Source organism: Chiloscyllium plagiosum, chromosome 4, assembly GCF_004010195.1.
Source record: "Chiloscyllium plagiosum isolate BGI_BamShark_2017 chromosome 4, ASM401019v2, whole genome shotgun sequence".
Lineage (NCBI taxonomy): Eukaryota > Metazoa > Chordata > Chondrichthyes > Orectolobiformes > Hemiscylliidae > Chiloscyllium > Chiloscyllium plagiosum.
Genome location: NC_057713.1, coordinates 83,041,446 through 83,059,731, shown reverse-complemented (window position 1 = coordinate 83,059,731; position 18,286 = coordinate 83,041,446). Strand labels below are relative to the sequence as shown.

Sequence of the window (18,286 nt, the reverse complement as noted above, 5' to 3'; positions counted from 1 at the left end):
GGAAAGAATAGTTGGTTTTGAGGGCTCTTCTGGTGCAATGGTTGTGTCCCTACCTCGGAGCCAGGAGGCCTGTGTTCAAGTCCCACCTGCGACAGAGTTGTATAATATCTTTGACCAGGTTGTTTATAAAACAAAAGAACTGTTGGGCTTCAGAGTCCTGTTTGAAGAAGGTATTTTTTACTAAGTTTATTCATGGAATGTGGGCATTGCTAACTAGGACCTGTTCAAGTCTGGAGTCACATTAGTGAAGCTTTTTTTTTACAGCAATGGTTGCCATTAGGCCAACTTTTTACTGAAAACAAATATCACCACCTGCCCTGGTGGGATTTGAACCCATGTCCCCAGGACATCAGCCCAAGTTGCTGGATTACTAACTTAGTGACAGTACCACGACGCCACCACCACCTCCCTTACTGCCAACATCCACCTCTTCCCAGGCCTGGAGGCATTGGTGTGGCTTGGAATGCTGCAAAATGAAATCATCTTGTGCTTGCACACAAGGACTGAATACTGATTAGAAGACCTGGGCAGTGACAAATGAGCCTGGTTATTCTAGAGTTTCCTGATGTACCACATGTGTGCGCGCCAATGGCACCCACGCCTGCAACCACAGTCAATATCTGAGCACCAGTATGTTTTGATAGGCAAAGTTGACATTGTCAGCCCTGGCTAATAATCATCAGTCATCTACTTTAAGTACTTGCAGGCCCTGCCGAGGGAGAAATCTTGGATAGTTCTGCAACAGAAGGCAAAATAAATTGAGGGCAGATGATACTTCCAGCTGATCAAAAAGTAAACAACAATGGTCATTCACTACTTTTTCCCCTGAATCTCAACATGTTGGCTAGCTGTTGCACTGCATTTTAGATCATGTGGTTGTGTTTTTCAGCTGTGCACCAAGTCAGGTGGTCACATTCTCGCACCACACACAATGCAATTACATTGTCAACCCTTTACTTCATGTCTTTTAACCAGGGCTCATCCCCAAACACATTGAATTCAATGCAACAACATAGATTTCCTCAAGTATTTTACTGCACTACTGAGAAAGTGCTACCTTGTTTAAAGCTCAGGCCTTTGTTTTGAGATGGGAAGCTGAGACACTGACCCCCATCTGTACTAACTGTATGGAATTATTTGGCAAAGACTTGGGGTTTTCCCACTGCCCTGCCAACAATTTTCATAGAACCAAAAATACTGGCAGTAATTCTCATTGCTATTTATGGGACCTCATTGAGGGCAATTTGGTTCCTGTGGAGGTGAAAGGTGTGATGTAAATGCAGGTCATTTTTTTTTCTAAATGTCAATGTACTTGTACTTGTAACTTTCTTAACCTTAGAATAGTGTTTATGTTCCAGATTTGGATCTAATCCTGTTTTGAACTGTTAATTACTGTATTCTTTGTATTTTATGCTGCTTGATATTGTTCTTGTTGAGGTAGCCAAGTGTTTTGGGAGAATATTTCCGCTTTATCTATACTGATAGCTTAATTCTTTGTCAAATCTGTTTCCATTTCAATTATGTGCTTGGTGGTATTAATCAGTCAATGGAATTCTTTAAAGCAATCCCCAGAAAAGTGATTCACAACCAATCTCTTGGGATTTTCGTTTAGCATTTAGCATTGAGCTCCTAAAACCTATCCTTAGCACATTTGCAATTTTACTGAAGTCTGCAATTATCCATCCCAATGAATATGCATCATTATCTACTTTTGTATTTACATTAATCTCTGTAAAATTGCTATGGGGAAGTTGGTAGCTACAACATTGATTGACAATGGACTACACATGTTCAGCATCACTCCACAGGCAGTACATTTTGAATATTTTGGGATCACAGTGAAAGCCAACACACTCTTAAAACAAAATGAAAAAAATTTACTTCTGTTTATAGGTATACTCCTGCAGAGAATGCGTTTAAGGCTTAACGGGGAGATGGCAGCAGGGCGTGTTTTAGCTGGCTTCGAGTCTGTATAAATCAAGTTAGCCTTCTGTGTGAGAGTTTTCAATCTGACTAATGTTGCCAGGCATTCCTGGACATTTGATCATGTGACATTTTGACCAAGGTACCTGATCGAGACATATGATCATGTGACTTTGACAAATGTTGTTGCAAACATCAAGTTTTATGGTCCGTGTGTTTTAGAATACAACGTTTTATGAATATAACATTTTAGGTTACAGGTTAAAGCATTCGAATCAGAAGAAAGAGCTATGAAGTAGCAGGTAGATTATTTAGCTAAAGAGCTCAAGGTGTGATGGCTACAGTGCTTGCAAAGAAGTGCAGTCCAGACAAATATCTTTGTCTTTAAGCTAACTTCCCAAAACATTCAGTAAACTTTCAGACGTTGTAAAGCTTTATTTCATTTACTTTATCAGATGAAAAGAAAAGTTGTAAATGAGGGATAGTTAACTTAAAGTTCAGTTTGAAAACAATCCAGAGCAAGAGTCATGAAGGTGGGTGTATCATAACGTTCTCTGGTTTCAATTTATCTGGTTGTTTACTGGATATATTCATTGCAGTTTGGCCATGGTGGTGTTTTGAACTCTTGAGAGAAAATAGCCAACATAAATGACAGTTAGACCTTGGGGAAGTCTTGTGACATAGGGTAGTGCCTTTCCCTCTCTAGTCTAGAGGGTGTGTTTAGGACCCACCTCAGCCCTTGATGGCTACATTCATTAAGTGGCCAGATGGGTTGATCATTGATGTATAAATCATTCCAATATGCCTCATAGCAGGCGTTAAGAGTGGGAGAGTTTTCTGGTTAACTAACCTGCCCGAAACAATGGAAACTACTGTAATATTTTGTCAAGCATAATTGACCAAATCAATTGATAATCCATGTTTGCTAAACAGAGTTGGACAGAGTGCCTGGAGAAACACACACAGAGAGAAGAGAGATCCATATAATAAGCAGAGTAAAACACTAGCTTTTTATTGACTGTGTGGAAGGTGGATGAAACTTGATTTCAGTTTGAATTGTATGAAAGTACAGAGCTGGAAGAATTCCTAGTTTGAAGCTAGGTGAGCATCACAGTGGCTTATTGCAAAAATAATAATGGAATAATCCTGGAAGTGCTGAGGAGTGACCTTATAGAGGTTTACAAAATTACGTGGGGCATGGATAGGGTAAATAGGCAAAGTCTTTTCCCTGGGGTCGGGGAGTCCAGAACTAGAGGGCATAGGTTTAGGGTGAGAGGGGAAAGATATAAAAGAGACCTAAGGGGCAACTTTTTCACACAGAGGGTGGTATGTGTATGGAATGAGCTGCCAGAGGAAGTGGTGAAGGCTGGTACAATTACAATATGTATGAGGCATTTGGATGGGTATATGAATAGGAAGGGTTTGGAGGGATATGGGCCGGGTGCTGGCAGGTGGGACTGGATTGGGTTGGGATATCTGGTCGGCATGGATGGGTTGGACCAAAGGGTCTGTTTCCATGCTGTACATCTCTCTGACTCTATGTTGCAAAGTAAACAGAACAAGGAATTGTCTCATATCATGGATGGACCAGTTAATAATTTTTAAGATTGTGTTTCATAAGGCAATTCTTAAAGAAACCTGAGTGTATGACATCCATAGTTATAAAGTATTATCAAGTTTTGATTTGATTCCCTACAGTGTGGAAACAGGCCCTTCGGCCCAACCAGTCCACACTGACCCTTCATAGAGTAACCCACCCAGACCCATTTCCTGACTAATGCACCTAACACTATGGGAAATTTACTATGACCAATTCACAGACTGCACACCTTTGGACTGTGGGAGGAAACTGGAGCACACTGGGAGAATGTGCAAACTCCACACACAGTCGCCCAACTGACTAATGCACCTAACACTATGGGAAATTTACTATGACCAATTCACAGACTGCACACCTTTGGACTGTGGGAGGAAACTGGAGCACTGGGAGAATGTGCAAACTCCACACACAGTCGCCCAAGGCCAGAATTGAACCTGGGACCTTGGTGCTGTGAGGCAGCAATGCTAACCACTGAGCCACCGTGCTGTGATTATTTTATTTTATTTTAAATCTTTAATATACAATATCATTTGTTTTGTTTTGTTCTGTGTATTTTTGTTGATTAAAATGAGAATCTGAATTTGTCAATATTTGTAGTCCTTAACTGGATTATAATATGGTCCAAAGATTGAATCTCTCTAGTTAGATACCACTGCTTGTGATTCTGTGTCAGAGGCTACTGTGTGACAATTTCCAAGCGCCAGGAGGTCACCTGTGAGCAGGGCAAGAGGGAAAAGTGAGGAACCTTCCTATTACAGATAACTCCTGAAATTGCAAACCCCTCACCAATTTGGAGAATGCCAATTCCAAAGGCTCCCTTCCCCAGTTGTGGGGAAATCCTTTGCCTTTCTTAGGAGGGTTGGAAGTTTCAATCGGATATCAATGACAGACAGACAAATGCTGTGACTCTGGACCCATGTAATATTGAACAGTTAACCTATTCAATACTAAAACAGTAGACCAGTCACTGAGAGCTGTGACTTTTCCCAGTCTGCGTCAGATACCTTTGATAGTAAATGTCCTAAATGGATACAAAAACAGAAGTTGATGCAAAAATAGCATCTGAGGAAGTGGCACTGGACTTGAAATGTCAACTCTGATTTCTCTTCACAAATGCTGCCAGACCTGCTCAACTTTTCCAGCAACTTCTGTTTTTGTTTCTGATTTTACAGCATCCGCAGTTGTTCTGGTTTTTACTTCCTAAATGGATGGGGGATTGTGGAAAAACAAGCGGAAATTTCAAAAGTACACTGTGCTGAAAGATTGAAGAAGTAGATGTAAGCTTCTCAATTGGGTGTCAGCTTTATATTGCTTCTCCACACATGCTTCAAAAGAAACTTTCGGTGACCTAAATGAAGGGCAGAATTTAGATGCTCTGGATCTCTGGAGGAGCAGGGGAGGGAGATTTCAGAGGAATGTTTCCTACTATCTTACTAACATAGCTTCCTTTTTGCAAGAATGTCAACAATTGGCAGCTATTGTAGTCTCCCTTTATAGCCTGCAATGAAGTTCAGTACAGAGCAAAATGGGCTCAGAGGAAAGGCACAGCTGAAATCCCAAGCCTGCTCTATGCAGCTGTCATTCTGCGCTGATGTATTTTTCCACAGTGCATTGATATCACTACTAGAGACAGCCTTGAAGCAGTTTACAGCATGATGTTAGAATGAAACCAGCGCTGGTGCCAAAGGTGACGCAGCCAGCTACACCAGGTAGTTATTCCACGTGCTCCTGAGATACATATATGCACTGCTGCTGGTTCAGAATGGTCCAGAGTCCCAGCTGACAACACACCCTTTGTATTGCTGTGTTTCTGAAACATTATGAATAATCTTCCATGGAGTCATAAGCATGGAAACAGACCCTTCAGTTCAACTCATCTGTGCCAACCAGACATCCCCTTCTGGCTGAGTCCCGTTTGCCAGCATTTTGGCCCAAATACCTGTAAACCCTTCCTATTCATATACCCATCCAGATGCCTTTTAAATATGTAATTGTACCTGCCTCCTCCATTTCCTCTGACAGCTCATTCCATTCATGCACCACCCACAAAAGTTACTCCCCAGGTCCCTTCTATATCTTTCCCCGCTCACCTTTAACTTTTGCCCTCTAGTTTTGGATTCCCCTATTCTGGAAAAAAAGACCTTGGCTGTTCACTGTATCCATGCCCTCATGATTTTATAAACCTTTTATAAGTTCACCCATCAGCCTCCGACACTGCAGGGAAAAAAGCCTCATCTAACTCAGCCACTCCCTATAACTCAAACCTTCCAATCCCAGCAACATCCTTGTAAATCTTTTCTGCACCCTCCAGTTTAACAACATTCTTCCGAGACTTGGATGCTTAGATCTGAGGTTTCTGGTTTTGGGAGGGTAGTATTGCCTGTATACTGTGGGTGGAGACAGTAAAATTTGGAGCAGGAACAGGTTTGACTGGGCTTTTGTCCTTTTCTGCAGGTGAACCAAAATTCAGCCTGCTGGCATAATTACTTACATTTGAGTCCATGTTTTCATTCAGCAGTCATTGATAGGCAGGGCAACTACCATAAACTTTGCAAGAAGAAATTCCACATGTTTTAGTTTTTCAGTACATGTGATACAGGTGATTATGACAGCATTAGGTGTAAGTGGGTCTCATAATTTAGTTTCCCAATGACAACCGTACACTGCATGTTTTTTTGTGAACAACTTTGCTATCTTTTATCTGTAGTGCATCATTGGAAAGTTCTGCTAACAACAGCTCTCAGCAGCCTTCCCCTTCCCAAAGTCACAACTCTGTCATTTCATCAGGCATTGAGTGCCTTGGAATGAGGGGCCTCTCCAACCTCTGGCAGATCACAAACAATCTGCAGTGTCACAGTCCTGTTTGTCACTGAGTTAGTACCAACACCAAAAAGATGTGGCACTTGAGTGGTCATTAATTTCCCACTTAAGGATCTGAATTGGTGGAAGGGCAGGAAGTTTCAGCATGGGATTTCCCAACCATAACTTAATTCTAGTGAAGGTGGAAAGGCAGCAGGGTTCAGTCTTGCTAACGTCCTGCCCATTTAAATGCCCTTGCTGCCTACAAACATGCCACAGTAAAGGCCACAAATTGCACCCTTATGGAATGAATCCTAATAGACTTTAATTTGGTGTGGGTGTGAGTCTGGCTTGAGGGGCATACACTGGAGGAATACTGAACAGTCAGTGTATAAGGCTGATGTAAGGTCAGCACTGCCATTTTCTTCCTCATCACATCAACTAACTCCTTCCTTCTATTCAACTCTTATGCTGGTCAGCATCTTGCTTCACTTGTCTATCTCCAGTTGCTTCCATGAGATGGTAAAAGACACAAGCTAGCTGGTTCCTTTTATAAAGTGTCTCTGGTTCATCAGATAAAGCCACCACTTACAGTAGTTGTTAAGGGAAAGATAAACTGGTTTTCTTCAAGCTTACATTTACTTGACTTCAGAGAATAGAGAGACTACTCCTGAGCTGGACACCTGAACATTTCTCTGCCTCTACAAGTTGTTCCCAGCTCCAAGTTACCTGAGAACCAATCACAGTTGTTTGCAGGCAAGTAGTCTGTCATTGGCAACTGATCACTAGTCCATAGATCAAACAACTTCCTGCTGCTAGTAGTAAAACTGCATCCGTCACCCTCAGCTTGAAATTTTCTGTAACTCAAAGTTCAATTATTCTGTTTTACATGATACCTGCAATAGCGTTTAAAACTACAGCTACCCCGCAGATTAAACGTTGATTTTAAAACAGCTCTTTCTCATTTCAGTTCCCAGTCTTTAAAAACATAAAATCCAAGGACATAGTCCTTATACTTCACTGTAGCTTCAGTTGTGGCCAAACTAATGACTGCCAGTTGGGATTCTCGCTCTGGCTGGTTGGAATCCCTGGCATTTGGATTGGCGACCCTGGAAAGGAGAGTGGAGGCTTCCAGATCCTGGAGGTCTGCCTCTGTACAGCTGTGCTGGGATGACCTGATTAGTAGGAGATCCATGGGGCTGCACTCCCAAGTGGTACCAAGCGTGTTGCAAGACTTTTTCAAGCTGTATAAGAGACAGTCTCCAAAAATGCTGTCCTTTCGTGCTCTGAAGTCAGCAACATGTGATATGAGTGGAATCCGCATCTGATCCATGTGGACAGCTACATCCACAGCAGGAGCCTGCAAGGAGGTGAGGACCTAGTGCTGTTGTCACTAGAGTATTAAATCCAGAGGATTCAGGATCAGTCACTTTCAACCCATCTCCTTCTCTCATATGCTTTAGGGAAAGAAACTGCTAGTCCTACCTGGTCTAGCCTATGCTACGAGAATGTGAGGACTGCAGATGCTGGAGGTCAGCATCGAGTATCTCTTGCCTATACTACTCGCAGTAATGTGGTTGTTTCTTATGAGCTCTCTGGGCAATTAGAGAATGTGCAGCAAATGTTGGCCTGGTCCACCATATGGAAAAAAAAAGAACAATATGTTCATGTGTCCAACACCAGAGTGGGACTTCCAGTTGTTGGTGATATCTACCATTTTTATATTGATTGCCCCTTCATTGTTGCAAAGCCCCCGGCCACTTATCCCATTTAAGTTTTGAGTTTTTGGCTGCTTTGGAACTTTATTTCTATAACAGTCACAGAATGGAAGTTTAACTTGTCGGGAATTGGGGAGGAGAGAGTGGGAAGAGGGTGAATTTATTTTGATAAAATTTGCATTTGAGTTTTAGCTATGGATGAGTAAGGTTTCAATGAGGTACATCAGGGAGTAGGCAACAATTACAGTTTTTTGCACCAAGCAGAAATAACTTGAAACAAAACTTCCCAACCCCACCCTCTCCCCTACTCTGATATTTTCACTACTTGGAAACATTTTGTGTCAAATCATTTTGGTACATGATTTGTTTATTCAAGCCTTAATATTCTGTGGAAAAGTGAAACAATTCTTAATTAAGTTGGGGATTGAAAAATAAACCAAGAAAAGTTGGCGGCTACTTACAAAATATGGAAGTAGTTTTATGCACTGGGTGAGAATTTGATTTCCTGGCCTTTTAAAACAAGAGGAAACTTCACAACTTGGGAATGTATGTGTTGTTTACACTGCTTTACTCAGTGAGGGAAGATGTTTGCAGACAGGAGTGAGGCCAATATGGCCACATGAGAAGCTGAGGGCCCAAAACAATAATTGGCGGAAAGAAAGCAACTACCTTGGTTTTGCTGTTACCTTAAGAATTGGAAGGGAATAAGAGAGCGCCTGAAGACCAATTGGAAAGACCTTGAGGCTCCCTGGAGCAGACTTCCTTTGCCTCCCCCACCCCCTTTAATGATGTTCTCCGGCTAGTAGTCCACCTTCAGCTATCATTTCCTAAACTGCTGAAGGGTGATCCTTTGGGTTCCCAGCAGTGTTCTCATATGGCTTGAAATGCTGCTTCTGCCTGCCATCCAGAATGATTGGGGCGAGAACCATGGTCAAATGGTGACTCCTGAATTTCTTCTCCCCATTCTCCCTATGCTGGAAGAGGTTCAATCATTTTGTAGGATGGTTTTGTCTTCTACAATGCAGTACTGGGATGAATGTTGCCTAGAAATCAGGGCATTGTGCATTACTCTGTTGTAATACAGACCTGATTTTACATTCATATACATACTTTAAAACAACAAAAATACTCTTTCACTTGAAATAAGTTGACTCTAGAGAGCACTTGAATCGAATGGCCACATTTCAATATTTTTATTTCTGTGCCTTCGAAACAAAATGTTGAGTAGGTGATATTGCATCCATGCAGTCTCTTCATGATGAGTTTTAAGTATGCAAAAAATTACTTACATTGTGGAGCAAGGGAGTGTGGGTCCCACCAATGAATGGCTCAGTGGTTCCAGGTTAGGGAAAAGATTAAAGATGGAGATGTTCTCTGTTCTCTTCTCAGTGTTCACCCTGGAACCACACACGATCTCACATTGAAATATTGACTTTAATAACATAATATAATGTTGCTCCGAAATAGTGTTTCCATGGTCACCATTATCCAGCTTCTTTGTAGAATTACTGTTAAAGACTCCTGGAGCATGAAAAATGTCTAGATAGCCAGTTATATGTTGCGAATGCTTCTTGTAAATGGAGACAATGATGAGGCAATGGCCCAGTATTGGCTGTAAAAATAAAAGTAAGGCTAATGATATTCTCTGTTGTTTATCAACGAATGGTACTGCACCAGTGAGGGGGAGATACATGGTTAATTGCCAAATCCAAAAGTTTCAGTCTGAGTTCTGCTATTAGCTTCCCTCCTTGTTTTGGGGACTTGCTTTATTTACCCATTTAATTGCTCCTTGAATTTACTACACCAAGTGAGTATTAGGAAGATCCTTGGCCCTGAAAATTACGTGGTATCTCCGCTTCAGTTTGTTTCAGGAGATTTAAAATTGTGGAATATTACTTATTGTTTCTGGCAGTTTTCTCACACTCCATCTTAATCCCAATCTTTCCTTTCCTCTCATTATTTCCTTTACTGCTGATTTGACATTGAATGATCTTGCTTCAATATACCCGCTTTTCAATTTATTTCCTAATCCTCAAATCTTATTGGTTAAGGAAGATATATTCAGTTCATTGTCCTATTCACTCACTGCCCAGATGCTGTGTTCACTTTGCACACCATTCTCAGCTTCTTCCTTCAATGACTTAATAGGCAAAATGTTTTAGCTGAAGGCCAGATGGAAATGTGTATTTATTGGCAAGTGCTTTTGGATACTCTGTTAGGCAAAGTCTGGCCTATTTGTTTTAATCCCTGTCTCATACAAAGTTTTTCACTTTAAGAATATATTATCATTTTTGTAGTCCTATGAAATTCTAATGGTAATCATGTTAACCTTTTGTTCAGTACAGTACTTTGAATGTATACGGGATTTGTATGCAGTGCTTTATGAGGCAATATTTTGGAAGTATCAGTGTAATTGATGTTGGTCCTGTTAAGCATCCGCTAATTTAGAATGATTTTGTCATGCAGGATATTGGTGTGTTGCATTTTGTGACTGAATTTCGGTGACTGTGGGAGACCTGCTGTAGATTCCTATTGAAGTGGTAAGTATACTATTTGGTCTTGTGTCATTGTAAAATGTAAAGATGATCAAATATTACTTAGAGGACTTGCATATCTATTGAATGTTCTACATCAATATTAAACACTGATAGATGGTGTATCAAGAGTCAAGGCAAAAAACTACATTATTTTTGGTTCTATTTCTTGATTTTCACCTTTTAAAATGATACAATTTGGATTATATATAATCCCTACAAGTCATACTTGACATTTCTGGAATATTTCTTATTTGTTTCTGGTTTGCAATCAACACATTTTCAATGGAAAGTTTTATTGACATTGACAAGATTGAGCTCAGAGCACTGTTACCTAGCAACATTTAAGATTTGCCAACATGTGATGCTTGTTTTTTTTTCTTAATTGCATATGACTACTATAGAAAAATCCTTCAGAAAATAAAGGATGTTAGATCTTCCTCTCTGATTTTCTCCCCATATTGCCTGAGGGAACTGACCCATTAATTAGCTTGAGCTGCCCTCCCCAAGACTGGAACAGAACATCCCTCCCTATGTTTGAATTGTGATAGCAGAGAGCACAGGCTGAATATTTTTGCTCTGGAGTTGGGACCCTGACATTGGATGCCTGCCAAGTGTTGCGCTGCTGTCTAATGCGATTAATTATTACATGTTAGGCCCCTTGGCACGTGTCAGGGCGTAGGGCAGAAGATACCTTTAGGAGGTAGAAAGGGCATGTCAGAAAAACACTATTACAACCATTATGGGAATTCTTCCACATACAGGTGGACTGGGAAAATCAGCTTGGTAGCGAATCCCAAGAAAAGAATTCATGGAGTGTCTATGAAATGGTTTTTTAGAGCAGCTTGTGGCACAGCCCAGTAGGGAACAGGCAATTCTGGATTTGGTGACGTGTAATGAGGCAGACCTGATCAGGGAACTTGAGGTGAAGGAGCCCTTCTGGGGCAGTAACCATTATATGATATAATGCATCCTGCAATTTGAGAGGGAGATGCTGGAATCAGAAGTAACAGTATGATAATTTGAGTAAAGCTAACAACAAAGACATGCTAAATGGGACAGTCTTCAAACAGATCCAGCAACTCAAGACCAGGTATGCATGAGGCTCTGTGGGCCATCAACAGCAGCAGCATTGTACTCCACAATCTACAACCTCATGTAGACCCAGCATATCTTCCACTCAACCATTATCATCAAGCCAGGCCTCAACCTTAGTTCAATGGAGAGTGCAGGAGGACATGCCACGAGTAGCAGCAGGCATACCTTAAAAAAAAAAATAAGGTGAAGCTACCAAACTGGACTACTAGCATAACTAAAAATATAAGTAGCAAGTGATAGACAGAGCTAAGTGATCCCACAATCAACAGATCAGACCTAAGCTCTGTAGTCCAGCCACATCCAGTTGTGAATAGAGGTGGATAATTAAACAACTCACTGGAGGAGGAGAAGGATCTAAAATACTCTCTTCCTAAATGATGGAAGAGACGATCACATTAATGCAAAATCTAAAGCTGAAGCATTCACAGCAATCTTCAGCCAGATGTATTGAGTAGATGACCCATCTCGTCCTCCTCCTGTGGACCCCCAGACTTTAGCCAATTCTGTTCACTGTATGTGATATCAAGTATTGGTTGGAGGATTTGGATACTGCAAAAGCTGTTGGCCCTGACGACAAATGTACTGAAGACTCCTCCTCCTGTGGAGGTATTAGTGGTGATTTTTCAAGAATCACTAGAGTCAGGGAGGGTCCCAGAGGATTGGGAGATGGCTAATGCAACACCCCTATTTAAGAAGGAAGGGAGGTAGAAAACAAAATAGTTATTGCCCGGTTAGCCTGACTTCAGTCATCGGTAAGACTTTAGAGTCCACTATTAAAGGAAAAAGAACAAAGAACAGCTTACCTTTTGCTTCCACGTGAACTGTATCCCTCTATTCCTGTTGTCATTGTATCAGCTTCTACCATCTCCTCTGGCTGCATGTTCTCAGCACTTACCACCCTCTGTGTAAAAGGACTTGTCTCTCACATCTCCTTTAAACTTTCCTCCTTTTACTGTAAGCATTTGTCCTCTTGGAATTGACATATCCACCCTGATGACCCATTCTATCCACGTCTTATAATTTTGTAAACCTCTATCAGGTCACCCCTCATCCTCCGACATTCAAGTGAAAACAAATGGAGTTTGTCTAATCTCTCCTCTTTGCTAATATCTTCTAAACCAGATAACATCCCCTCCCGTTCGGGACTTGTCTACCTTAATGCCTTTTGAAATACCTGACACCTTTTTTATATTGACATGCCATTGAATATCAGCGTACTCTTCTAGCTTCATCATTCACTATGCCCTTCACTGTTGTGAATACCAGTGCAAAGTATTCATCATGACAGATGTGGATTTACCCTCAAACAGCCAGCCTCAATCTACAATCCGTATTTCTGCCTAATATTTTAGGAGTTAGCCTTACCCCAGTTTAGTACTTCACCTGAGGAATTCTCTTATCCTGATCCATAAATAATTTAAAACTTATGGAATTGTGGTCACTGTTCCTGGAATGCTCCTCCACTGAAACTTCAATCACCTGGCTGGGCTCATTCCCCAATACCAATATGGCCCCTTACCTGGTTGAACTATTTACATAGTGCTTCGAGAAATCCTCCTGGATGTACCTAACAAGTTATCCCCCACCCAAGCCCCTGGTGGTAAAGGTGTACCGGGGTATATGGGAATAATACTGTTGTTTTCACATTTTTCCAAAATCTGTACAGCTATCTGTGCTTCTGTCTCCTGCTGGCTTGTAGTACAAGCCCATCAAAGTGTTTGCACCCTTCCTATTCCTAAGGCCTCTATATGGCCTCACTGGATGCACCCTTTCTCAGTAAAGCTGTGATATTCTCATTGATCAGTAACTCAGCTCCCCCACCTCTTTAACATCCCTCTATCTCACCTGAAATAGCTAAATCCTGGAACATTAGGTTTTCCGTCTTGTCCCTTTCGCAATCAAGTCTCTGTAATTGTTACAACAGCATAATGGTTTGTACTAATCCAGGCTCAAATCTACACTGACCACCCTCTAAAGAGCACTCTACCCTATTCCCTGTAACATTGTATTTCTCATGACTGATTCATCTAACTTGCACATCTTTGGACTCTGGGAGGAAACCGGAGCACTGGCAGAAACCCACGCAGACATGGAGAGAATGTACAAACTCCACACAGGCTGTTACCCAAGGCTGAAATCAAACCTGGGCCTCTGGCAATGACACAGCAGTACTAGCGCATTGCCACACCCACTTGCTGCACGATTTAAACACTCCCTAGCGGCACTAGCAAACCTCCCAGGATACTGGTGCCCCTCCAGTTTAGAAACACCAGTTCTCCTTGTATGGGTCCCATTTGCCCAAAAAGACATTCCAATGATCCATATATTGGAAGCCCTCACTTTTATACAACAGCTGTTTAACTACATATTTAATTGTACTGTCTTTCTATTCCTAATTTCCCTGACATGTTGCACAGAGTAATCCCAGGATTACAACCCTAGAGGTCTCACTTTTCTCTCTGAATGCCCTGTGCAGGATTTCGTCATTCTTCCTGCCTATGTCATTAGTACCAATTGCACCACCCCCAGCCCACCCTTTTCAGAATGTTCTGTACCTGCTCAGAGACATCCTTGATCCTGGCACTAAGGAGGAATCCTGGAGTCTGTTTATGGCCACAGAAATGCCTTATCCGTGCGCCTGAGTATGGAGTCCCTTATGACTATTGCACATTAGCCCTCCCTGTATACAACAGAGCATGCTGTAGTGCCATCTTTTTGGCTACAGGCCACTACCCATTCCCCGCCCCCCCACCCCCTCATTGCACACCAACACCATGATCCAAATTATATATTAGATTAGATTACATTAGATTACATTACAGCATGGAAACAGGAATTGAACCCGGGTCTCAGGCACTGTGAGGCAACAGTGCTAACCACTGTGCCACCGTGCTGCCCACGAGTACCAGGGATTAGTACCATTAGTCGCAGGAATAGCCACAGGGGACTCCTGAACTGTTTGCCTGCCCCTTACAGCAGTCACCCATCTATCTGCCTTAAACTTTTAGTGTGACCACACCACTAAGACTCCTGTCTATGATGCTTTCTGCCCCTGCATGTACCTAAGTGTGTCCAACTGCCCTCCAACTGATCCATGTATTCTGACAGGAGCTGCAATCGGACACGCTTTTGGCAGGATATGGTCGTCAGGTCGTAGATTGAGGCTGGCTGTTTGAGGGTAAATCCACATCTGTCATGATGAATACTTTGCACTGGTATTGTTCAAGGGAAAGTTATGCCTGACCAATCTGTTAGAATTCTTTGAAGTAACAAGCAAGTTAGGAGAGCCAGTGGATGCAATCTATTTGGATTTCGAGAAGGCCTTTGACAAGGTGCTACACAGGAGGCTGCTAAATTAGATAAAGATCCATGGTGTTAGGAGCAAGATGCTGGCATGGATAAGGGATTGGCTGACTTGCAGAAGCTGAGAGTGGGGATAAAAGGATCTTTTTCAGGATGGCAGGCGGTGACTCGTGAAAATCTGCGGAGGTCAGTATTGGGACCAGAAATATTCATGTTATAAATTAAGAGTCTGGACAAAAGGACTGAGGTCATTATTGCTAAATTTGCTAAGTTTGCAGATGACGCAGGGACAGGTAGTATTAAGGAAGTAGGGAAGCTGCACAAAGATTTGGACAGGATGGGATTGTGAGCAAAGGGGTAGCAGATGGAATACATTGAATTGTATTGAATTTAATGTTATGTGTACTGTGGCACAGTGAAAAGCTGTGTCTTATGAGCAATACAGGCAGATCACATGGTTAGCATGGTAGCATAGATAAGTAAATAATAGGTAAACAGCGACAAAAACCCAGATACAGGCGAATGTTAAGAGTTTGAGTCCATTCAGTATTCTAACAACAGTAGGGTAGAAACTATTACGAAACCGGCTGATGTGTGTGTTCAGGCACACAATGTGGGAAAGTGTGAGGTTATGCACTTTGGTTGGAAGAATAGAGGTGTAGACCATTTTCTAAGTAGGGAGTAGCTTCAGAAATCTGAAACACAAAGATTTAGGAGTCCTAGTTCAAGATTCACTTCAGGCTAACATGTAGGAACAGTTGGCACTTAGGAAAGGTGATGCAGTGTTGGCATTCATTTTGAGAGGACTACAATACAAGGTCAGGGATGTACTGCTAAGGCTGCATAAGTCTCTGGTCAGAATGCATTTGGAAAATTGTGAGCAGTTTTGGGCTTTGTATCTAAAGAAGGATGTGCTGACCTGGGAGGAGGACAGAGCAGGTTCACAAGAATGATTGTGGGAATGAAGCACTTGTATGCGGAGCTGTTGAGGACTCTGAGTCTGTACTCAATGGAGTTGAGGGGAATGAAGGGGAGATGTCACTGAAACTTTTAGAAAATTGAGAAGCTTGGATAGAGTGGGCATAGAGACTATGTTTCCACTCGTAGAAGAGAATAAGACCCAAGGGTACAGTTTCAGTGAGGGAATGACCCTTTAGAAATGACTTGAGCTTCTTCAGCGAGAGGGTAGTGAATCTGTGGAACTCATTGCTGCAGAGTGTTGTGGAGGCCCTGTTGTTGAGTGTATTTAAGACAGAGATAGATAGGTTCTTGATTAGTTAGGGGATCAAGGGTTATGGGGAGAAGGCAGGAGAATAGAATTGAGAAACATATCAGCCATGATTTGAATGGTAGTGCACATTTGATGGGCTGTGTTATCAATCCATCTGTAAGTGTTCTGACATAACTTCGTGGTCATCATTTCCTGAGGTGGGACTTGACACAAGTGTAATCTGAATCCATGACCACCTACACAAGACCTCTACCTCTACCTCTAAAGGACCCCCTACAGAAATGACAGCGGATCAGGATTGGATGAGACCCAGTGGTCAAGGGTCAGGAGAGGATGAGACCCAATGATTGAAAGCAGGAGTAGATCCAATCCAATGGGCAAAGGGCAGGAGTGGATCTTGTTCAATGAACAGAGGGTAGGATTAGATCACATTATGTTGCTGACATTTGTCTTTATAGGAATTGGAGCACTTTTTGGAGTACAATAAAAATCTTTGCTATAAAATATTATGTTCATTTTCTGCAAGATAAATGTAGGTTACTATCCGTTTGCATTATCACCAGATGTTAATTTTGAATTGTTTCAGTGGGGTATTCTGATTTGAACAAATATAACTGTTTTAATTTATCCTTGAAATAACAAAACTTACTATTCTGAGAAGAAAAATCATAATATCTCCTTTCTCTCAAAAAGTGCTTGTTCTTTATCAGCCTTGTAAAAGTTATACAGAGAATCAATTCAAACAGTTTTACCCCAGTTTGTTGAGAGAACAGGCCCCCTCATACCACGTCAAAGTGTTCATTAAAGTCTCAATGTCAAATATAATGCATAAATTCAAAACCAACCAATGCCTAAGTGAGATGAAAAATTGGTAAATCAACACATTTAACTGGCCATTCACCTAATTTTCTAATTGTGGAACTTGCTTCATGCCTCATTTGCTTACTTAGTAACTATGAATGCACTTCAAAATTGATTCTTTGGTTTTGAGACATGTTTGCCATTTTGAAGGAATTGGATAGTTTTATGACGTGAATAGTTGGTCTCAAAGACTGTCCAAAATTCTTGACTAATTGGCCTGTTTGGTAGCTACACAGAGTCAGTAATCTGTGTGATGTGTAAGAATTTGCATTGGTGCAGTAGGATTATTCATTTTAACTTTCAGTTAAGGCATGTTTTTATGTGTAGAATAGTACAATCGGCTTTCATTGGCCTGTCATGTATCTGACCCAGGAATGCTCCATGTTGATAACAATGGCCTTTGAGTGGAGGTTTGCTAGTTTAGTGCTGCATGTGCCAAACTGTAGATGGATTTCCCTGTGCATTTATCATCTAACGTCATGATTATATGGTATGCTATGTAGCATGGATTCTTTGTCAAACAAAATCCTCAAATGTATAAACTTGTATAAACAATAAGTAGGGGAAATGATTTTTTTTTATACATAGAATTCCTACAGTGTGGAAACAGGCCCTTTGACCCAACAAGCCCATACCAACTCTCTGAAGAGTAACCCACCCCGACCCATTCCTCCTATACTATATTTGGCCCTGACTAATGCACTTAGCCTACACATCCCTGAACACTATGGGCAATTTAGCATGGCCAATTCACTTCACATCTTTGGACTCTGGGAGGAAACCCATGCAGATACAGGGAGAATGTGCAAAACTCCACACAGCCAGTCATCCGAGGCTGGAATCGAACCCAGGTCCCTGGTGCTGTAAGGCAGCAGTGCTAATCACTGAGCCACCATGCTGGCCTATTTAGGACCTATTAGTTAATATTAGATGCAACCATTGATTTTATTTGAAAATTTCATGACTATGTACAATAGTTGATGAAAACCCTGACTCAATCTTGCTGTTGTTTATAGCCTTCATGACCGTGTATGACAGAATGAGACTAAATAACAAGTGTAATTTGAGAAGAGTGTAACACGGCTGCGCATCAGAATGCAGTATCTATGTTACAAGATCTACACAATACTGTTGCTTAAAAGCAGACAGATTATCAGTTCGCAGAAAATGCCACACCAGGCACTGAGCAAAGGTGAACAAATGAAAATGTTAACCTTTA

At 41.5% G+C, this 18,286-nt stretch overlaps 1 protein-coding gene across 10 annotated transcripts in view; it reads left to right on the top strand.

Annotated features, from left to right (window-relative positions):
• Positions 1–18,286, top strand: part of LOC122549160 (neurocalcin-delta) — a 266,843-nt gene that overhangs the window by 146,345 nt on the left and 102,212 nt on the right. For all 10 annotated transcript variants that reach the window (XM_043688508.1, XM_043688506.1, XM_043688505.1 and 7 more), the window contains one exon: positions 10,507–10,580. The gene's annotated coding sequence lies outside the window, so the exon portion shown is untranslated. The remainder of the gene's footprint in view (positions 1–10,506; positions 10,581–18,286) is intronic.